General features: G+C 41.8%; 1 long non-coding RNA gene across 1 annotated transcript in view; it reads left to right on the top strand.

The window, feature by feature from the left end:
- The window catches only part of LOC146809723 (uncharacterized), a 376,558-nt gene that overhangs the window by 350,801 nt on the left and 1,321 nt on the right, over nucleotides 1-24,436 (top strand). The gene's annotated exons all lie outside the window — the stretch shown is intronic.

Genomic DNA, 24,436 nt, shown 5'->3' with positions numbered 1-24,436 from the left:
TCTCAGAAAAAGAACTACTTAATGCTATTACTCTTCTTCCCAAAGATAAAACTCCTGGCCCAGATGTATTTACCGTCCGTTTCTATCTTCACTTTAAGGATATCCTGTTACCACATTTATTTTCTTTGATTACTTCCTTTGTTGCACAAGAAAAGTCCCAAGGTTCTTTCACACAGGCAATGTTATGTTTAATCACTAAAAAGGATAAAGATCCCTCCCTCTGTAAAAATTATCGACCTATTTCTTTAATTAACACTGACTGTAAAATTTATGCTAAGGTTTTGGCCTCTCGTATTAATAAAATTATTCCTGACCTCACCAACATTTATCAATCTGGGTTTTTTAAAGGCAGGTTCATTACTGATAATTCGAGAACTTTCCTTAACATTATTCACTTGGCCTCAAAGCTGGATTCCCCAGTCACTGCTATTACATTAGATGCTGAGAAAGCATTCGATAGAGTGTGCTGGGATTTTATGTTTGGTGCGTTGAGGTGGCATGGCTTTAGCCCTTCCATTATTCACTATATTCAATTATTATACTCTGCTCCCTCTACTTCTATCTGGGTTAATGGTTCTCAATCTCCTTATTTTTCTCTGCACATAGGCACCAGACAAGGTTGTCCTCTCTCTCCTCTTCTTTTTATTCTTGCGTTAGAACCCTTTCTGGAAAAAATCCGACGTTCATCATCGTATACTGGCTTCATATTTCACAACATTGATGTTAAGTTTACGGCTTATGCAGACGATATTTTGCTTTATATTTCTAACCCGTCCACCTCTTTACCTTCACTCTTTTCCTTGTTACAAGAATATTCTTTGGTTTCTGGATATAAACACAACATAGATAAATCTGAGGTTCTACCACTTAACAAATTTTGCCTTCCTCATATGTTTCAGGGTTCTGGCTTTGAATGGAATTCTGGTAATATTAAATGTTTAGGTATTCTTTATGCTAACACCATTAGAGAAACTGTTAAGCTTAATCCGAAGGATATAGTTAAAAAGCTCTCTTCCCTTGTAGATAGCTGGTCCCCCCTTTTCTTATCCTGGTGGGGGAGGCTAGCAACTATTAAAATTTCCCTTCCACTCTATGTTTTTAAAATAATAAAACGTATTTTTACAGCATTCTTATGGAATAAACGCAAAGCGAGGATTTCTCTCTCCCGTCTCCAACAACCCAAAGATTTGGGTGGAGTTTCCCTAACCTCACTCGATTTCACTCGGCTTTTACTTTAAAACAAATCTGGCCTTTTCTCTCTGATTTGTCTGACCCTCCCCTAACAGCTTGGAGCTCTATAGAACTTGCGCAACTTTCACCCTTCTCCTTTGTTACGGCTACCCGCTTATCACAACCCACGCAACGTTTTCTCACCCCTACCTTCAAGCATTCTAAAGCACTTGCTCTTTCAGTTTTTCGCTCTTCCCTCTCGCAGTCAGAGTTTCATTCCTCAATTCCAATTTGGTATAACAAATCCGTAAAGATTAATCATGGAGCACTTTTTTGGAAAGAATGGATTGATAAAGGCATTATTACTTACGATTGCTTACTTAGCAATAATACCTTGCTTGACTTCTCTGACATTCGTGCCTCCTTTCATCTTTCCAATGCACACTCCTCTCAGTATCCCTTGCTTAAAAATTCCTTAGCCTTCTTTATTTCTCAAAGTGCTTCTCTCTCTACTACCGGCACAACCCTTTTCCCATTGCCAGATTTCTCTATTCCTCTTAAAGCTTCTGCTATCTACAAATTACTTTCCCGTCCTCCTGTTGAAAGAATCAAATCTAAACTTGAACTTTCCTGGGAAAAGGATCTAGCTCAAGAGTTTCCCCTTCAGGTTTGGAATTCCTTGTGGTCTAAGTTGCGCACTGCTTCAAGTTCTGCTAGCACCACACAGACTTTGTACTTCTTTTACAATAAACTTTTTTTTACCCCTTCTGATTTATATAATTTTAAATTAATTGACTCTAAAAAAATGCTGGTCATGCTCTTATGCCAATAGTGATTTTTTTCATATGTTTTTTCACTGCCCGTTAGTTAAATCCCTTTGGTCCCGTACTTGGTCTAAATTAAATGAAATATTAGCTACTGACCACCCCTTTGAGATTGTTCATATCTTTCTGGGTGGTGCTGCACCTATATGGAATGTTCCTTGTAATATGCGTAAATTTATAGATTTGTATATAGCCATCTCTCTACAGATAATTACAACCAATTGGAAAAACACTTCAAAGATTTCATACAATGCATGGTGGAACCTATTATGCCACCACCATCGGCTGGACCGTGCTTTTGCCACCACTGTACCTCTTTTGATCAAACAAGATTTGTTATGGTTGCCGTTAACTAACTTTCTCTCTCAAATTGTCCCTTGAATAGCTTGTTTTTATATCTTTTTTCATTCATGACCAATATACAGCTTCTTTTTTTTTTATACATATACATTTATTAGTTCACGTTAATTACAAGATGTTTACTCTGTATATTGATTGCCTTTCTCCCTTCCTACCCCTTCCTTTTCTCTTTTCTCTCCTCTGCCCCTCCCTGCCCATTAATTAAAAAACTTTAAAAGCTTTTCCCCTAAGTATATTCCCTACTTCCCTTTTGGCACTTGTTAATATTGTAAGAATTCAATTTTATTCTTTTGTTTTGTTACACTGCCTTTGATTCTCTCTGTAATGATGTTTTACTTGGCTTATGATATTAAATAAAGCTTTCTAAACTTAAAAAAAAAGAGGCATTCCATGGATGTTGTGGTGGGTGTTCCCACTCAACATCCATGGATTTTGACACTGCCCCAGAGTTACAAAATGACGTAAACCTGGCGCAGTGCCAAAACCTTGCACCTCCCCAAAGCAGGTGTAACGAAGAAAAATGTTTTAATTTCTTGTAGTTTTTTCCTCCTTCCATGTTTGCTGCATTCTGCAGCACACACAGGAGGAAAACGCCTCCATTGATTGTTTTTGCGCAGGAAGGTGCACCTTCCTGCTGAAAAACAATCATTCCTACAATGCAGACGCCCTTGCACCATGGTACAAGGGTGCCTGCGTTGCCAAAACTGCATCAGCACAGTGGGATAAGACAGGAATGTGCTGCATTTCATAAATACAATGCATTCCTGCCCTTTCCTTTTGACGAGGGCAGTGCAGTAAAGTGACTTACTGAGCTGCTTTGCGTCAAAAACGTGTAAATAAGGCCCATTGTCTTTATCTAAGCCCTCCTCCCCAAGAAATTCTTATCTAGACTGCGTTTCATGCAAGTCAGGGGTTTGAGTAGAAGTGAACTTGTCTCTTCTGGTTATTTCAAAATATGCTCTCTTAAGGTTAAATGAAATAGAGAAAATGGATTTCCTGCCCATGTGTAGGAAGCCAGCCACGAAGTTGCCCAGTCCTCATAAAAGGAATAGACAACATTCCTTTAATCTGAAGTGCCCACCACCACACCCCCTTCTATAGGAACCTCCCCACCCTGACACTTGTTTTGCTGTTGGCTGTTTCTTAAAATGTATTTTAGGTCAGAGGAGGGCTATGCTCTAAATTAATTATTTGCCATATAACAAAGTATTTCTATGCCCTGGTTTTAATTGCTATTTTTTTATGCTCTGATTTTAATCGACTTTAGAATGACTTTTAACGTATGTGTTTACCTACCTTTTAACCATGTGTATTTTGCACTGCTTATCTTTTATGATCTATTTTGAAAAGCTCGAATAAAGATTATTTGATATATTGATATATAACGCACAGCAGCAGCGACAAACCAGATTACTTACAGAGAGTGGGATAAGTGCAAGCTTTCAGCAAGTAACTGACACATGACCTCTGTTGCTCCCTCCCACCGATACAAATGAAGCGGGAAACCTCTTCAACTGGCTCGAGCAGTACCTCTGGACGCAAGGGTGCGGGAGGGGCTGCGGCGCCCGCTGATGGCATGAAGGCATGCCGCAACAGCAGGCCAGAAGGCTGCCCTTTCAAGTTATAGCTGTCCATCCTCTCTGTTTAAGGATGCATCCTGAACTGTCGATTGTCAGGCCTTGGAACCACGTCTTCTAACGTTCGTCTACTAATTATGGATTATTTAAATCTACCTTTATAGCTGTGCGATAGTAAAAAGGGAGAATTTTGGAACTTGAAACTAGTTGTATTGTCCGGGGCAAAGGAGAAGTTGAAACGAGAAAGGTACAGAATTTACCAATCTACCTTACCAGTGTTCTAAGAAACACGAAGAAATGGTGCTCTTAACCTCAGCGGCGCTAATTCTGTGCAGTTCTTACACACTGAAGTACCATTTACCTCTGGGTTCACCTCTCATCCAGCTGCAGCTGCAATTGGCTAGAGGAGGGTGATTCACTGAAATACAAATGCCCTCCCAGTTCTAGGGGATACCTCATGCTAAGCCTTCACGAGGCCGGGTAACTCTCTAAATATGAATTGCTAATGTTTTTATTGCCTTTTTGGCAGAAACAGCCCTCCTCTGGTGTGGTATCGGGTACTCCCAGTTTTCAAGTGGCCCAGTACAGGAGTGATCAATTCCCATGCGCTCCAACAGATGTCACCACCTTCGCAGTGCACAGATATTATCAGTTTTCATACCGTGAGTGGTAGATGTAGTCAGTTTCACAGGTCCAGCGGACAGGTAGTACACACGTTCACATCCTTACTCCTACATCTGTGCAGTTTCACAAGCCCAGTGCCAAAGTGTCACAGCTGTTCTCATCTTTAGGATTATGTACGGCCAGTTTGATATGATCAAGAATACAGAGGACACTGATTGTTGTGCAAGATTTGGAACAGGCATGTGTCTAGGATATACCCCTGTGTACCCAGGGTCCCTAAAAACGACCCTAGCATGTCAGCTTATGGCTTACCGATGTACATGATGGCTTTGTTGTCGACCTGCGCCCTCTCACTCACGAAGATCTCGCGTGCCATGCTGTGCGTGTCTTTTAAAAGGGGGGCAGGCCAGTTAGCTTCAAGGAAAAACATTACGTCGCTGTCAAAATTGGCGGCAATATCTTTCCAGCAGAATATGCACGGCTCAGTGGCAGACTTAAGAAGGGCAATGCACAATGCTCTGAAGATGGACATTTTTGGCCCTGTAGTTTTCATGGCCTCACCCTCTTCATCAGTTGCTGTCGTACATTTCTTCCAGCTCCCTGTCTCTTGCACGTTCTAACTAGATGCAAGTGATATTATGACGTCATGGAATGTTGAGCGAGGAGCAGCGCGTGACAGCATTATACATTGTCTGGTTTCAAGAATTGTGATAAAACAGAATTGTGTTATGTTAGGGAAATATCCGTATGAATGTGTGTGAGTGGAATAGCAATAGGTTTTCTTGTGACACTCTGGCCTTAATTCTCAGGAGCATTGTAGTCTCCACAAGTGTTTTATCCCCAGAGAAACAGGTTTACCTTTTGCTTGTTAGAAGGGTAAGGTAGAGGGAAGTGCTACTTTATTGGCGAAACGAAAAAATTCTGTGTTAGGGTAGAGGTAAGCGTTGCCTACTGGAAAGACAGAATTCTTGTGTAAAAGAACAACGTATCTCTTTTGTTTAGCGAAACAGGCAATGGAGATGTATTTATGTTGTTACTAACAGATTTTGATTAACCCCTTCCATGCTGCGCAAATTCCGCCGCTGTGCTGACGGAATCTTGTGCGGGCGTGGTCATGACGGAACGGTTCCGTCATGAGCACAGTTCAACCGTGGCTCATGACGGAACCGTTCCGTCATGAGCACCGAAGGGGTTAAGGATAACTTAAGAGAAGTTTGACGATAAATTTTGTAAAGGAGGGGTCAGCAAGAGCAGGAGTAGTGGGAAAGGCTGACTACAGAAAGACCGTGCTGAGAGTGGTGAGCTGCGGAAAGACAAAGCTTTCACTGATTGGTGCGTTAGTGTGAGACGCGCTAGGATTGAAAAATTACAATGGTGACATAAACGCTCTGTATTGGTGTGTTAGTGTGAGTCGCTCTAGGATTGGTTAGAAAACTGAGAAGCAGAGAAAAGGTGAATTGCGGAACTTAATTGATTAAGAGTTTTGGAAAATATAATTAAGATGATGTATTACGATCCACCTGAAAAGGAGAAAATGTCATGGTATGGAAAAATCAAAAACCTATTCAAGAAAGATAAGCCGATTGTAACTAGAGATGGACAGATACTTCCTCCACCGAAAACGCCTGCATCCTTTAAGATGACAAAATATGGTTATCATACATGTATTTGGTTGGAAAATTGGGTAAAATATACCAAAGATGATGGTGTACTAGCATTTCCGGAGAATGGTTCATTTAGTCTGGCTGTACTACGAAATTTAAGAGATAGAATGATGAGATTGGAACCAAAGCCCAGACCTACCCAATTTGAGACTTTGACTGAATGGGAAGAAGAGATGTATGAACGAGAAAGGTATCGGAGTGGAAGAAGGTATAATTATGTGTTTGGTAGACATTATGGTCAAGAAAGCCATGATGACAGAATGAGAAGATGGCGTAATGCAAGCATGACTGATGGTATGTTTCCTCTGAGAAGTGCTGGAGATACGGGTGGTAGAAAATGTACGGAAAAAAGAAATAATACGGAGTCAGAAGGTTACAGATGTGGAGTGAGCTCATCTGAGGATGAAGTGCTGGAGGAAATTTTCTATAAAAAACCACCTCCATATCAACAGGATTCTGCGATGGTGACACCAAGTGCACCACCAAAGGAAACTGTAACAAATAAAAGTTTTGAACAGATGCCGAATAATTTTGGGGAAAATAATCCATTTAATGATTCAGAAATATCGCAGACGGTAAGATCTGATAATGAAAAGTCTGTTGAATTAGCTAGAACAACACAAGAATTAACTGAAAAGATTAAATAATTAACAAAGAATACGGAAGCAGTGACTGTGCCTGCAACTATGGGACCAGTGATACCAGTTTTTGATAAACAAAAAGATAATGAGCATTGTTTAACAGTCCTGTATAATTGCGGTATGCAAAAGGAGAAAGAATGGAGTAGTTCAGGAGAAAATGAATAGAAGGTTGCTGCAGGAATATCAGGAGTAAGTACACCAAAAAATGTGACTGTAAACCAGAGTCCATCAAGTAAGACACCTATGGCAACAGAATCAGTCACAGAAACCCCAGAGAAGATGGCAGATAAAATGATAATAGCGACAACCACTGTAGGACCAACATCTGAAGAATTAAGTGATTGGTTAAGGAGTTTGCAGAAAAAGGATACAGAACCACAACCTTTAGATGTAGCAAAATTAAAAATAACTTTAGAAGAATTAATTGTAGGAACCATTGCGACTGAAAAATTAAAAGCATACCAAGATAAGGAATTAATGTTTTTACAGAGTAGATTTTACTGAAAAGAACATTGAAAAAACATGAATACTACAGGAAGGTTAACCGAAATTAAAGAGTTAATTGCATTATTAAGAAAATGGGGTGATGTGGACCGATGGAAAAGTAGATGGTTTAGAAGGAGAGAGGAAACTACAGACAAGGCCTCTCTAGCTTTCCCAATGAGAGAAAAAGGGGGAACAACCTTTACAACGCAACTTTTACAACGCACTACACTTACAACGCATTTTTTACAACGCAACATCCACTACAACGCATTCCATTACATAGCATGACACTACAACGCATTTTTAAAAACTACCTTTACAACGCATTCCATTACATCGCATACTATCTTTACAACGCATACCATTACAACGCATAATATTACACTACACTATCCAACACTTACCCTACTGTTGCACCCCCTGGAGTTAGAATAGTAATTTTTACCCCTATACTATCCAACACTTACCCTACTGTTGCACCCCCTGGAGTTAGAATAGTAATTTTTACCCCTATACTATCCAACACTTACCCTACTGTTGCACCCCCTGGAGTTAGAATAGTAATTTTTACCCCTATACTATCCAACACTTACCCTACTGTTGCACCCCCTGCAGTTAGAATAGTAATTTTTACCCCTATACTATCCAACACTTACCCTACTGTTGCACCCCCTGGAGTTAGAATAGTAATTTTTACCCCTATACTATCCAACATTTACCCTACTGTTGCACCCCCTGGAGTTAGAATAGTAATTTTTACCCCTATACTATCCAACACTTACCCTACTGTTGCACCCCCTGGAGTTAGAATAGTAATTTTTACCCCTATACTATCCAACACTTACCCTACTGTTGCACCCCCTGGAGTTAGAATAGTAATTTTTACCCCTATACTATCCAACACTTACCCTACTGTTGCACCCCCTGGAGTTAGAATAGCAATTTTTACCCCTATACTATCCAACACTTACCCTACTGTTGCACCCCCTGGAGTTAGAATAGTAATTTTTACCCCTATACTATCCAACACTTACCCTACTGTTGCACCCCCTGGAGTTAGAATAGTAATTTTTACCCATATACTATCCAATACTTACCTTAAATGCAATTTAATATTATGCGTTGTAATGGTATGCATTGTAAAGGTAGTATGCGATGTAATGGAATGCGTTGTAAAGGTAGTTTTAAAAAATGCGTTGTAGTGTCATGCTATGTAATGGAATGCGTTGTAGTGGATGTTGCGTTGTAAAAAATGCGTTGTAAGTGCATGCGTTGTAAAAGTGTGCGTTGTAACGACATACATCCGAGAAAAAGAGCCAGTGGTAACAGAATGTCTCATGAGAGAAATTCCTGGAGGAGGACATGTACATGTTCCATGGACCAGACAGGATATTTTGTCATTTACAAATGATATTTCAAGGTTGAGATAAAAACCAGTTGAATGGTAATGTGGAAATATGGATTTCTATGATCAGTTATGTCCCCTATCTTGGACCCCAACGGTTCCATGTGCATGTTACAAGTACATGTATGTTCCCTCCAGTTCCAGTTATGAAGACGCAAACACATGTGCGTCCACCGCCAACATGTCCTCTTTCAGATCCGCCATGAATGGGCTGGATATTCGATTCCTAAGTACAAAAGGCCACCGACTTTATATGGCTCAGTTACTCTATTTTGCAGTTCAGGCGAGTAGGCCCTGATTCTGCCATCAAGCCTTTTCCTGCTTTCTGCCTCTGACAGCTCCAGTTTGAGCTCGCATCCGTATCCCTGAACTTTGTCCTACTCCTTGTGCGGCTAACGGTGCCTGACTCGGCCGGTCTGCTTGCCTGCCAAAAACTGTATTTCACCTTCAAGATTATCTGCTCCGCTCCCTATCCGATGCATTCCTGTCTAGTAGTTTAAGTAAACATTCTTCCAGCTACCGAGCAAAGGGCCCGGTTTCTCTGTCTTTATGCAAGTAATTCATAGCCCTGTCACTATGGAAGATTTCTGCCCTTGCATCTCATGTAGACATTTAGACGCTTGTACACGCACTCACAGTCAGTATAGAATAGGTTTTGTCCGAGAGTCCTTCCTTTGTGGATAACATAGTTCTTTAAACATAGGATGTTAGATATGATTTGGGATTAGGTTGACTTGACCCCCCAGACTTTTTGTCTCCATATGTAGAGTTAAATGTCAAGTCCCCTTCACCCCCTAGTTGTACGTCAATCACACGTCATGCTGCTGCGCGCGCATCTATGCCAAAGTATTTCTGCTGACATTGCGAAATCATCTCATAGATCCACCCATTTGTGACATCACACCTAAATGACGTTTTCTAGTTACACCCAGTTACACCCATTTTCGTTACGCATGTATGATTTTATCTCCACTATCAATTGTTACGCCTCCTGCATTTGTTTCACTGTAATGACCATTCTATAAAAGTGATTACTTGTCAATAATGTATTGTACTTCACTTCCTGAACCTCCGTGGTGATGGAACTTGGAGTCCACAATTCGAATTGTCCATTGGAATAAAGCCCATTCCGAACCTCTAATACCACGGATTTTGCCTCTTATTTTACTGAGCTATTTTTATTATTTTTCTGTATCAAATTAAGTCCCGGTAATTAAATTATTTACCACATGATTGGCGCCCGAATAGGGACACTTTCTCATCTCACGCGCCGGCGGTGCGTTGCAGGCCCGGTCTCCTGCCACAGCTGGACGGACAACAACGCGTACCAGCAGGATTTCCTGTATCTCCCTCCGGTCAAGCGGGGGCGACTGAGGCTGCGATCAACACCCAGACGAGGCGGTGAGAAGTGCGAAGTATCCCGACCAGAGCCTAGCTGAGAGAGCAAGATCCGAGGTATACAGAGGCCCACCAAGTTCCGAAGTTCCGAGGTTCCGATGTTCCGAAGTTTCCGAAGTTTTCGAGTCGAGTCCAGTCCGGTCCAGTCCAGTTCCGTTCCGAGGCCTTCCGTTCCGAGCTACCCGGTGAGTACCATTGCTGGGGAGGCGTTTTGACGTGCACATAGGTTGTGCCGGTCAAGACGGGTTTGGGTACACAAATCCGGTCTGCACTGTTTCAGCAGTGTATCTGTACTGTTTAGCAGTATATCTAGTATGTCAAATATATAATTCAGAATAATCCAGTTAATGCCGAGTATTATGTTTAGTGACTAGTTTTCTTAGATCGTCATCATCATTGTTGCTCATTTAAATGTTAAAAGTTAAATGTGTTAATACGTCCTGCATATTGTGGTGTGAATGACTGTTCATTATTGTGTTTATTGTATTAAGTTTGTTACTCGATTCTATGGATGAACAAGAATTAGCCAGGTCAGCCGTTCATTGGGTTGACAGTCCCGGAAAATATGGTGATGATACAGTAGCACACACGTTTTTGAACCTCACCCCAGATGAACAGCGTTTAGCTGGGATTTATATGATTCAACAACTCCTTATACTATATAAAAGCCAACACTCCGATCCTGCTCCCTTACCTGATATATTGACTGAATTACTCACGAATAGATGGAGAGGTTCAGGTACTAAGTTAATTAGAGAAATACTAGAATCCAGAAAGCAGTACATTCTTTTTGTATGCCCAGAACATGTCTCACTGCCCATCAAGGAAAGAACGACGTATTACATGGATAGACAGAATCCCTTACGAGAAGTGCACCCAATAAAAGGCGAGGACAATCAGTTTAAACGTGTATTTGTATATACGCCTATATCTAAAATAGAATTGTTAGAAATGAAGAAAGTGGTACCCAGTCATGACAAAGACCCAGCGGGTTTCCACCGAGAAATTAAAGACATGTTACTCATGGGAGAGTACACTTATCCCGACATTATGACAATATTAAAGGTATTAATGCCTGCTGGCATTTATGAAAAACTCAAGGAAAAAGATTGGGAGGTGGGAGATCAAAAGATAGATTGGACAGCATTAGAAAATGAAGAAAAGGCCCGAGGTCCAGGTTCAGGGCTTGGGGAAAAGACTAAAATGCTACCAGGTTTACTAGTACAGGTACTGCCACGTTTATTGACTACGAAAAAGGAAGACTGGGGTGCAATATCAGCATGTAAACAAAAGCAAGATGAAGACACTAGTGATTTCTATGCCCGATTCGAAAAATGTTTTGGTATAAATAGTGGCATAAAAGCAAGTAGCGAATCATATCCACATCTGTTTGTGACAAAATTAGTTGAAAATTCCTTGCCCCAAGTGAAGAATAGAGTATTGAAATTTGAAAGTACCTGGCAAGGTAACACCCCATCACAAATGTTACAAATGTTACAGTATCATCACAATAGAATTAGAGAGGAACAAGAACATGAACAAAGACGCATGAAAGACACAAAAATGAAAATGCTAGTCTCCCAGACAGTTCCAGCTGAAGGTCATAAAAAGGGTACGACACAGTCCGGTGATTCAGCAGGACCTGTAAAAGGGACATGCAACTATTGTAAACAGCCAGGTCATTACATACACGATTGCCCAGTCCTGAAGCGTAATATCGCCACAGGTATTACAAAAGAAAGACCACGGCCACCTAGACAGGATCAGAATGAACAAGGAGCCCCGCAGCATGCACAGTCCATGCCAGCTCCGCAACAGTCTATACAGTTTGTGCCAGCTGCACCATCGCTGCCTGTTGCTGCCACACAAACCACGACACGACAGCTGTACCAGACCGCACAGTACGACTATCCTGATTATCAACGATACGCATGAACTAGCCTAGAGAGGGAAGTTGACTTACCCCTTATCGAGGTCCCTGTAGACCAAGAAGGACCTTATGTACACAGTGAACTATTAGGCCAAGATAGAAAATTTTTACTTGATACAGGGGCAAGTCGAACAACCATAAAACGTAGTGAAGTTCCAGGGGCACCCCTCTCAGGCTCACAGAATATTTCCCTTGGTTTTTCAGGAAAACCTATTGTTAATGAAGTATCACAGCCTCTTCCACTTACGATTGGACCCTTGACACGAACTACAGATTTATTGCTTACCAAATCATGTCCAGAAAACTTGTTAGGTATAAAAACATTGAAAGCTCTAGGAGCTATAATATGTTGTTCTCCGGAAGGAGTAAGATTGTTTTTACGTGATTTCAAAGGTCACTATGTGTCTCGAGACATGGATCCCCGACTGCAGACTTTACCCACACATTTATGGGCACAAGGCCCTACTGATGTTGGTTGCATGAACATTACACCATATCGAGTCACACTAAAGGCAGGAGTGATACTACCACAAATGCGACAATACAAGTTACCACCAGATGCTGTAGTGGCTTTACTGCAAATCATTGACGAGCTTATTGCCCAAGGAGTGGTTGTGGAAACCGACTCCAATGTATGTAATTCCCCGATAATTCCGATTCTTAAACGAACTGATCCAAAGGCCCCGCCAGTATACCGATTAGTTATTGATCTGCGCGAATTAAACAAATGCATTGTGCCACAATTCCCTGTGGTCCCAGACATCTCGTCATTACTGACAGCCATTGATTCCAAAGCCACGTTCTTTACTGTAATTGATCTCAAGAATGCCTTTTTCAGCGTCCCAATAGATCCGGAAAGCCAATACCTGTTCGGATTCAGTTTAAATGGACGAAGTTTTAAATTCACACGCGCACCTCAAGGATTTACAGAAAGCCCCAGCATCTATAGCCAAGCACTGAAAATAGAACTTGACAGTATACACATGCCAGTCAACACTGCACTGCTTCAATATGTCGATGATCTGCTGATCACCGCCCGAAGCGAACCTGAATGTGAGAAAGCATCACTGACGGTTTTACAATTTCTAGCCGAAAAGGGGCACAAGGTGTCCCCCTCTAAGCTGCAATTCTGTGTCCAGCGAGTTGTTTACCTTGGACACTCGCTGTCCAAGGAGGGAAGGCAGCTTACACCCGACCGCATTCAGTTAATAGCTAACATGCCAATACCCAAGACACAAAAGGAGGTGCGGGCTTTTATAGGCCTCACTTCATATTGTAGGCAGTGGATCCCTCAATATGCATTTCTAGCAAAACCACTCATTCAGTTGACAACACAGGAGGCGGCCACATCGACTGTCCTCCCTTGGACTCAGGAACACACACAAGCTTTTGAATGCTTGAAGAAAGCTTTATGTCAAGCACCTGTTTTAGCAACACCATGTTACAGGAAACATTTTACACTCTTTGTTACAGAACGCGAAGGTACTGCTTTGTCAGTACTCACTCAGGAACAAGCAGGATCACGCAAACCATGTGCCTATTTCTCTAGTACATTAGATCCCGTAGCCCAGGCTTTGCCTGCGTGCCTGAAATCAGTGGCAGCAACAGCTTTAGCAATTAGACAAAGCGATGCCATAGTGTTAGGACATCCATTGACAGTACAAGTACCGCATGCAGTAGAGGTTCTTGTGAATCGAACGCAAACACAACATTTGACCATAGCAAGACTTACAGGGTACGAATTAACATTGTTTCAGCCACATATAGAAATCAGACGCTGTAACACATTGAATCCTGCCACACTTTTACCTGTAATCGGAACAGACCCACTAGCTCATGATTGTATTGAAGTCATTACAATCACGACGAAACCCAGACAAGACTTGACAGATGTCCCATTGTCAGATCCAGACCTGACGTTGTATGTAGACGGTTCATGTATGAGAACAAGTACAGGAGATTTAGTGGCCGCGTATGCAGTCACAACAGACACTGAAGTCATTGAAACAAACTGTATAAATACCTTGTCAGCTCAAGCCGCAGAGCTCACTGCTCTGACACAAGCCTGTATTCAAGCCACAAATAAGAAAGTCAACATATACACTGACTCACGTTATGCATTCGGAGTTGTACATGACTTCGGCGTGCTGTGGCGAGAGAGAGGTTATTTAACTTCTCACGGTGCCCACATTCAGCACGGTCCCCTCATTCACGCTTTATTAGATGCAATCCATCTACCCACTTCAATATCGATTATGAAATGCAAAGCTCATACGAAAGTTACTGATATCATTTCACAAGGCAATGATTTAGCTGACAGAACAGCTAAACAGACTGCTCAAACTCACACAACTGACATGACAAAGACAATAGTCCCGACACCAACACATTGCATGACGGTTAAGGATCCCGCTCTTGACGTAATTGACATACAGACACATGCTACACCAGACGAGATAAAGAAATGGACTGAATTAGGAGGGATCCAAACGGACCAGGGATGGATGACGAAGGAGAAATCTGTATGGTTTCTTCCTGACTCGATGGTCCAAGTTATCATAAATACAATACACAGTCCAGCGCATCTAGGAGAGAAAGCTATGCTAGACAGCATTCAACACATTTGGTTCAACAAACATTTACGAGCAGCAGCTAAGCAAAAAGTCCGTACCTGTATGATATGTTGTCAGTTTAATCCAGGTAAAAGCATCCCCGTAGAACAGGGTGGATTTCAGCCTCCTGATCACCCTTTTGAAGTCCTCCAGATGGATTATATCCAGATGGAACGATGTCGAGGATTCAAATATGTTCTCGTAGTTGTCTGCGCTCTTTCCCGTTGGACCGAAGCCTACCCAGTCTCAGATTACACTGCCCCGACTACTGCCAAACAGCTAGTTCGAGAATTCTTCCCACGGTACGGTTTACCACGTGTTGTCTACTCAGATAACGGCCAGCCGTTCTCATCCGAATTGATGAAACATGTTTCACTTTTGCTAGGATATCAATGGAAGTTTCATTGTGTCCGACACCCCGAGGCAGCAGGTCTCGTGGAACGACATAATCAAACTCTGAAAATCAGATTGTCCAAAATATGTAGAGAGAAAGGTGTCGATTGGATAGTAGCTTTACCAGTTGCACTCTATGAGAATGGTAGCACACTCTCGAACAGGGCTATCCCCTTATGAGGTGATCTTTGGCAGACCACCAAATATGTGGGGGACGCCTATACCCCGTAAAATAACTGATGTTGACTGTAATATGTTGACAGATTACCTGGCTTCCTTGATGTCTGCACTACAATCTTGTCGTTCACAGGTAGCTGCAGCCTTTCCCGACAACACTGAGGTGAAACCCCATGACGTAGTTCCCGGGGACCTAGTGCTGGTGAGGAACTTTGACCGGAAGACTCAGCTGGATCCTAGGTGGAAGTCGCCGCAACTAGTCTTGCTTACCACAAGGACAGCCGTGAAGATCGAAGGCCGGAAAGGCTGGGTGCATTCAAGTCATATCAAGAAATTTCATGGACTACCATCGGATGTAAATACCACACCTCGTGTGTCTTCACCTATTGACTCAAAGCTTCCTTTGGTTGAACTAACTGATAGGGACCAATACAAATTAAAACTGAGGTCTAATAAGTCAGACAATTTGATTGTTTAAGTCCTCTCCAAGGTGAAGCGGTTGAATTTGTCTCTGACATGTATCCCTTAGACCTGAATAGAGAAAAAAAACGAAAAATGTTGAAACGACATGCGTACTGTAAATCACTACGTAGTCATTGTACAGTGACGTTATTAATTTTGTTTTTCTTAAGTCTTATAATAATCACTGCAAGTATATTGTTGCACATATATCATCCTATTTCTAAACATGCTTACAATGTTACTGCTGAACATTCTTTTAGTGAATTACCCCCGCATGAGTTGTCTTATAGATTTGCGCTGCGCAATAACACTTTCATTAGTATGTTACATCATTCCCATCAGACTAGTAATGCTACCAATTGTTGGATATGCGGCCGACTCCCTCCCTATCAGAATTATAAGGGAGTTCTGCCTCTCTTTCCATATCCGTTTACACACAATGGCTCCTGTGGAGCATGGTTTAGTTTAATCAATTCCTTAGATTCAAACTCAGTAGTTTATCAAGACAATTGGGTATGGGGAAACCTGAACCTAGTATTACTCAAAGTCTGCTACCCTGACAAGGAGGGTCGTCCCAAAAGAACAGGAACTGACCTAGAAAATGAAGTATATGGATTAGGTAATTTTACACTTAATCTCATGATCCTGAATTTTGAATCCGAAGCTGCACCAATTTTGCCTGCCATGTCAGTGTTTCCAGTTAAGGGTAAATTGTGTGTAAGAAAGAATGGTTCCATACATATGGGCCATAGTAGATGCACTACTGTAATAGAATTCAGTGATCAAGGCAAGTCTTCATTTAGAGCTTCTCGCCATTCCTACTTCGTATGTGGTCAGACTGCATATATACGTCTGCCTCTAGATTGGGATGGTACCTGTTACATCGGATTCCTTTTGCCACCTGTTTTTCTAGCTCCTCCTGATTACCATAGAAATATTCATTTAGTACACAATAGAGAACGGAGAGATCTCCCAATTGTCGATTACACTGAGACGGCATGGGAAAAGTATGTAGATTTTAATAAAGGTCTCTTTCCCTATATAGGTACAGTTACCAATAGTAAGTTGATACGTAGATTAACTAGGACTCTTGAAGCCGTAGTGAATGAAACTATCTCCGCCTTAGGCAACTTGACAGAGGAGCAGTCTGCGATGAGGATTGTTGTCCTTCAAAATCGTCTTGTCCTTGACGTCATCCTGGCCGATAGGGGCGGAGCTTGTAGGGTCATCGGGTCAAGCTGCTGCGTATTCATTCCAGAAAATTCGCCATCTGTATATAAAGCTATAACTCGCCTTCATAAGATTGTGAGCCAGATACACCAGAATCCAGGCACTTGGACTTGGTCCGGGTGGTTTTGGAGCGTGTTGTCAGCCTGGGGATGGAGAGTTCTATCCTTTCTAGGTATTGGCCTTCTCATACTATTCAGTTGCTGCTTATGCCTGCAATGTGGACCAGCGATTTGTGGTCTATGTGCCACATCGTGTATTCCACATCAAGATTTTCACTCAAGATCCCGGAAGAAGAAAGAAGAACAAATGATGCTATATGAACAGATCAACGGATTAATGAAGATTGATATCTCTTAAGGGCAAGTAGGGGACAAGGATGGAATGTGGAAATATGGATTTCTATGATCAGTTATGTCCCCTATCTTGGACCCCAACGGTTCCATGTGCATGTTACAAGTACATGTATGTTCCCTCCAGTTCCAGTTATGAAGACGCAAACACATGTGCGTCCACCGCCAACATGTCCTCTTTCAGATCCGCCATGAATGGGCTGGATATTCGATTCCTAAGTACAAAAGGCCACCGACTTTATATGGCTCAGTTACTCTATTTTGCAGTTCAGACGAGTAGGCCCTGATTCTGCCATCAAGCCTTTTCCTGCTTTCTGCCTCTGACAGCTCCAGTTTGAGCTCGCATCTGTATCCCTGAACTTTGTCCTACTCCTTGTGCGGCTAACGGTGCCTGACTCGGCCGGTCTGCTTGCCTCCCAAAAACTGTATTTCACCTTCAAGATTATCTGCTCCGCTCCCTATCCGATGCATTCCTGTCTAGTAGTTTAAGTAAACATTCTTCCAGCTACCGAGCAAAGGGCCCGGTTTCTCTGTCTTTATGCAAGTAATTCATAGCCCTGTCACTATGGAAGATTTCTGCCCTTGCATCTCATGTAGACATTTAGACGCTTGTACACGCACTCACAGTCAGTATAGAATAGGTTTTGTCCGAGAGTCCTTCCTTTGTGGATAACATAGTTCTTTAAACATAGGATGTTAGATATGATTTGGGATTAGGTTGACTTGACCCCCCAGACTTTTTGTCTCCATATGTAGAGTTAAATGTCAAGTCCCCTTCACCCCCTAGTTGTACGTCAATCACACGTCATGCTGCTGCGCGCGCATCTATGCCAAAGTATTTCTGCTGACATTGCGAAATCATCTCATAGATCCACCCATTTGTGACATCACACCTAAATGACGTTTTCTAGTTACACCCAGTTACACCCATTTTCGTTACGCATGTATGATTTTATCTCCACTATCAATTGTTACGCCTCCTGCATTTGTTTCACTGTAATGACCATTCTATAAAAGTGATTACTTGTCAATAATGTATTGTACTTCACTTCCTGAACCTCCGTGGTGATGGAACTTGGAGTCCACAATTCGAATTGTCCATTGGAATAAAGCCCATTCCGAACCTCTAATACCACGGATTTTGCCTCTTATTTTACTGAGCTATTTTTATTATTTTTCTGTATCAAATTAAGTCCCGGTAATTAAATTATTTACCACAGTATAGACAGGTAGATAGGTTTGTCAAACTTTCAAAAGTATTATGGATAGATCTGAATGGTTTTTTTGACATGATTGTGCCTGCAGATTTATGCACAGAATGTAAGATCACTATAGAGTGGGTAACCCAAGAGTATCCTAGGGATCCTAAGACATGAGCCCCAGATCCAGAAGTAATTAAAAAATATGATCAGGTAATTAGGTTTCTGAAAATAAAGTACCTCTGAAAGAAACTGATTGGGTAAAAATTGACAGAACTCACCAGGAGGTTAAATAATCAGTGCATGCATATTACGAGAGGTTACTGTTGGCTTTTAAGCAATACAGTGCAGATGAGAAACTAAGTGGAAAGGATTTGAGCCATTTTGTTTACAGATTTGTCTACGGTTTAAGGCCTGTAGTTAGTGAAATGATTAAACAACATACGGTAGACTGGCAAAATAAAAAAATAGATGGAGTGTTGCGCCATGCAAAATATTTTAGTGGTGAAATTGAAGCCAAACAACGCAAGTTGAAGGAAAAGGCAATGTGGGCACAGGTTAAAGTAGCTGAGCGACAAGAAGCCCAGTTAATTGAACAAACTAGTGGAATAGGGCAAGCAAGACCAAAATCTAATATTGGAAAGGGAAAAGGGCAGATTAGCATAGATGAAGCTAAAAAGAAGTGGCCATGTCATAATTGCGGAAAGTTAGGACATTGGAAATCTGAGTGTAAATTGCCACTGAAAGCTAATGGTGATAATTCATCATTAAATCCACCGGTGCGGAATGAGGTGAGTTGCCAACCGCCGCGACAGCAGCAGGTTGTTACCCAACAGAGTCAGGTGCCAAAACCACCTTTTCCACAGAACCTAAATCCTCAAAGATACAGTAATGAGACAGGATTCTACAACGAAGAACAGGTAACAAAGCTACTGGGCGCTGGTGACATTTCGCAGTTGGCTGCAACGCGATGAAAGTGAGTCAGAGGAGAGTTATTGACGGTGCCTAGGAGAGGAAGAGGAGTGCGTACTTGGCACAACTCTAGAAGTAGACCAGACTGGACCTTTTGTGGATGGAAAGGTGAATGAAGTTAATGTTACTTTCCTAGTGGACACTGGTGCTACTCGTTCAACTGTTAGATCAGCTAAAGTAAAAAATCTTCCTCTGTCTGGTGAGACAATCCAAGTGGTTGGAGTTTCTAACAAACAGATAAAAGCCCATCTTACCGATCCTGTCAAGGGTAGTATAGGGAAATTTGCTGATATGCATCGCTTTGTAGTATGTGACACGAGTCCTGTAAATCTGTTAGGTAGGGACTTACTTTGCAAAATGAACTGCACCATCTTTTGTTCACCTGATGGTATAGCTTTTGAAACTCCAGACGATGATGTTCTTTATAGAATGACAATGGTTAACCTAGAACCAGAAATTACTGATGCATTTGTTGTATTTGATCCAGAGGGAATACCTCAGGAATTAAAAGAAACAGTGAAAACAAAAGTGTGGGATTTCACAGAAGAAGATGTTGGATTAATGAAAAGGGTAGATCCTGTGAAAATAACTGTAAAAGAAGGAGTAAGTTACCCAAATACTCCTCAGTACAAGTTGACACCAGAAATAGTTACAGGAGTAACGCCTGTAATAGACAGAATGATTGAACAAGGAATTCTAAGAGAGATAATGAGCAGTCAATGTAATTCACCGATCATGGGTTTGAAAAAGCCAAATGGGACATTTAGAATAGTGCAAGATTTGAGAAAGGTGAATAAAATTGTTGTTCCTTGCTGTCCCATTGTGCCAAACCCTTCAGTAATTCTATATCAGATTACCTATGATGCAGAATGGTACACAGCCATTGATTTGTGTCATGCTTTCTTTTCTATTCCATTGCACCCTGATAGCCAACAAATATTTGCGTTCCGGTTTGGCGAAAGTATTTTGCAATGGTGCCGTATCCCTCAAGGGTATACAGAAAGTCCTTCAATATTTAATCAGATATTAAAGAAATCACTGGAAGATTTAAAGATGCCAGAAAGTTCAGTCCAATATATCGATGATCTATTAGTAGCGAGAAGCCTGTGTTGTTGACACAGTTGAACTGTTGAATCATTTGGCAGATGGAGGACTTAAAGTATCACCATCAAAATTGCAGTTTTGTCAGAAATAATTACAATACTTAGGTCATAAGATTGAAAAAGGCCTGAGAAAAGTAACATTGGATAGAATTAAAATCATTAAAGGAATGAGAGCCCCAATGACACAGAGAGAAGTCAGAATGTTTCTTGGAATGGTGGGATACTGTCGCCAGTGGATTAGTAATTTTTCTTTGATTGCAAAACCATTGGTACGTTTGACAAAGAATGATGTGAGAGATCCAATTGAGCTGCATAAAGAAGAGATGAAATCTTTTAAACAATTGAGAGACAGTTTGTGTGAAGCACCGGCTCTTGGAATGCTTGATTATGAAGAAGAATTTGAGCTTTTTTGCAGTGGAAGAAATGGATGTGCTCTTTCCTTGTGAGTGCAGAGACATGGAAAATTGAGACGACCATTTGCCTATTTTTCAGCTGTATTAGATCCAGTAGCTGTAGCATTGCCTGGATGTTTGAAAGCAGTAGCTGCTACATGTAAGAGCTTGGAACAAAGTGAAGGAATTGTAATGGGATATCCTGTGAGAGTGTTTGTTCCACATGATGTGGCAATCCTTTTGACAAGAAGTAAAACACAGTTCATGACGCATAGTCGTCTAAATAAATATGAAAAGGTGATTTTAGGTGCTACAAATGTGAATGTTGTAAGATGCACTAATTTGAACCCATCGACATTACTTCCTGATGCTGTGAGTGCGGAAGTAAAAGATGATGTTGATCATGATTGTCTGGAAGTGCTTGATTTTTTCACCAAACCGCGTCCTGATATAAAGGACGTGCCTCTGAAAGAGTCTGACTATGTGATGTTTGTAGATGGGTCATTCTTAAGAACTGAAGAAGGAATGTTGAGTGCTGCATATGCTGTGTGCACTGTAGCATCTTGCTTGAAAGGAGTACGATCTGCTCAAGTTGCTGAGTTGTTTTTTTTTTTGCAGAGTTTTATATAGCACGAACGTGACCTGAATCCAATCAGGTATCAGGTCGCTTTACATAGCACCAGTTACGTTACATGAGGACACACATTCATGTTTGCATTGATTAGAGCATGCAAGTTGGGAAAGAAGTTGCGAGTCACTGTGGTGCATGACTTTGGGCAGATATGGTCCCAAAGAGGTTTCTTGACGTCGAGTGGAACTCCAATTAGAAACGCAGAAATAGTTGGCAAGTTATTTGAGGCGATACAGCTGCCTAAACAAATAGCTGTCATAAAATGTACAGCACTTAAGAAAGGAACAGATTATGTGTCAGCTGGTAATGAATTTGCAAATGACATAGCCAAATACTGTGCTCGAAATCTGACTTAATTGAATCGTAACAGGGAAAAGGAAATTATTTATGTCCCTTGCTTTTTACTAACACAGTAAGTACATGGGATGAGGTGAGACAGTTACAGGAAGCAGCAGAAGAAGAGGAGAAAAAACAATGGATAAAATCAGGATGCACACAATGGGAAGTGGACAGAGTTTGGGTTTACAGAGACGGAAGACCAGTAATGCCTGATAGCATGATCTCTACCATGGCATGGATGTACCATGGGTAGGCCCACATAGGAAGGGACGCCATGATTAGACTTTTCAAACAAACTTGGTATAATGCAAAATTCCGGCTTGTAGCTGAGAGCCTTTGCCAGAGATGTCTCATATGCCAGCAATTTAATCCAGAAAGGAAAACTGTGGTGAGCTTGGGAACTATAGGACGGGAGGGAGGTCCTTTCACTCATATGCAGCTTGATTTCATTGAAATGCCCTCCTGCAACAGGCTGGTTCCCAAACTTTAGAGTCCTGAGGACCCCCACTGAATAACAACTACTGGAAGCCAGGGACCCACAAGCAATTTGTACGATATAAATGTAAAAAATTAAAACAGTAATTGGCAAAAAATACACAAAACAGTACACACCAAGCAAATACTCAAATTACTAAAGCGTTTATTATTTTATATTGAAAAAATATGCAAAAATCAAAACGTTTCAATGGGACGGATGGTGCTGCATCTCGGCGACTAACTTTTCAATGTTTGGTTTTATTTCAGAAAGTTGAATCCTCAGGTCTGATTCTACGTTTTCCAAACGATTTCTATATTTATTTTTTAGATACATAAGATCGGAGAAAGCTTTTTCACATAAATATGTGGTTGGGAAAGGAAGTAAAACCTTAACCTCAATACAGAGATCTCGGCCTAAATCCATTGTTTCTTTTCTCCCCATGCCATTCCAATTTGAACCCAGCCATATGCAAATCAGTCCTGACCATGCGCCCAATGGGAACCGTCCAGCCCGAACTGCCAGGCCAGGTTCACCCTGGACTGGAAACAAGCATCCTAGGACCGGTTTCGGGGTTTCGCCCCTCATAAGCCAGGATGAAAGCTTGACAGCACATATAATTCACCCAAGGGCTTATCGAAAGTGGGCAAACGGACAGCAGCGTGAAAACCCTACTGCTGATCCTGGCTGCATCTATTTTTACTAACCCCGGGCGTAGCACTACGCTTCGCCCACGTAGTGTACGTAGCGCTGCCTGCTTCGCACTTTCCGAAGTAGGCGAAGCAGGGCAGCGCTACGCACACGCCGAGGGCGAAGCGTAGCTGCTTGCCACCCGCCACCCACCTCCCGCCTGCCCTCCTTTTAATAATATAAGCAATGACAAATAAATTAAAGTAAGTCGACTTACCCGTAAGCGCGGCGTCTCCGGGGCTCCCTCTTTCTGTTTCTAATTTCTTCTGGCAAATGCGCATGCGCGGACACCCGCGCATGCGCATTTCTCGCGAGAAATGCGCATGCGCGGGCGTCCGCGCATGCGCATTTGCCAGAAGAAATTAGAAACGAAGAAGAGGGAGCCCCGGAGACGCCGCGCTTACGGTAAGTCGCTTTACTTTAATTTATTTTATATTGCTGATATTATTTAAAAGAAGGGCGGGCGGGAGGTGGGTGGCACGTAGTGGGGCTACGCGAAGCGCGTAGTGTGCATAGATTTGGGCACACTACGTGCTGCTTCACGTAGCCCCACTACGCCCACTACGCCCACCCTTAATTTTTACCCGCCTGCCAAGTAACAGTAACTGACACTATAAACATTTGCCATACCCCCGCAGCAGCCATAGACCCAAAAGCAACATAATTCAGCCCTGATGCGCCATTTTCTTGCTGTAGGTGAGAAGCCATGCCAGCAATGACGCACTTTCATCTTCTTGAGATCAGACACTGATTTTGTGTAGTGTAGCGTATTAAGTTATTTTAAGTGCATTTGTGTACGCGTAAATTAGCAAAATACAAGCAATACAGATTAGTAAACCGGGTGACAGTTCTCCAGTCATAACATGAGGTACTTAATTCATTCATGGCAGACAAAGCACTTGGCATTAGTGGCAGGCTTTTGGTTTCTGCCTATTCAAGTATCAGCATTCAGGTTTTAATTTCATGAGCTATGAATGACAATTATTCAGGAATGGCAAATCTATCTCAGTGACTGAGTCACCCATAGTGAGCAAACTAAAAATACGCGCGCAGCCCCTTGAAATCATGGGTTCCATTTATCTAGTGATAGGGCGGGGAGGAGGTAGATTAACAAGACCCTCTTAAGTGTGTTTATTAAGACGCACTTATAGAAAAAGCAACTTGGATTTTTATAGCGTTGTTCACTTTCACTTTGATGAGGCTGATAACATAACAATGAAACTCCTTTTTAATGCGTGCGTTCGCTTTAAACTTGCGTATGTCATCAAGGCACAGTTGTGTATCCTGTGGGGGAAAGTACTTTAGTTTATGAAGGGAGGACAATCACGCTGC

The sequence above is a fragment of the Triturus cristatus genome, chromosome 7 (assembly GCF_964204655.1).
Source record: "Triturus cristatus chromosome 7, aTriCri1.1, whole genome shotgun sequence".
Classification (NCBI taxonomy): Eukaryota; Metazoa; Chordata; class Amphibia; order Caudata; family Salamandridae; genus Triturus; species Triturus cristatus.
The sequence above is the reverse complement of the archived record's forward strand: the minus strand, read 5'-3'. Positions and strand labels throughout refer to the sequence as shown.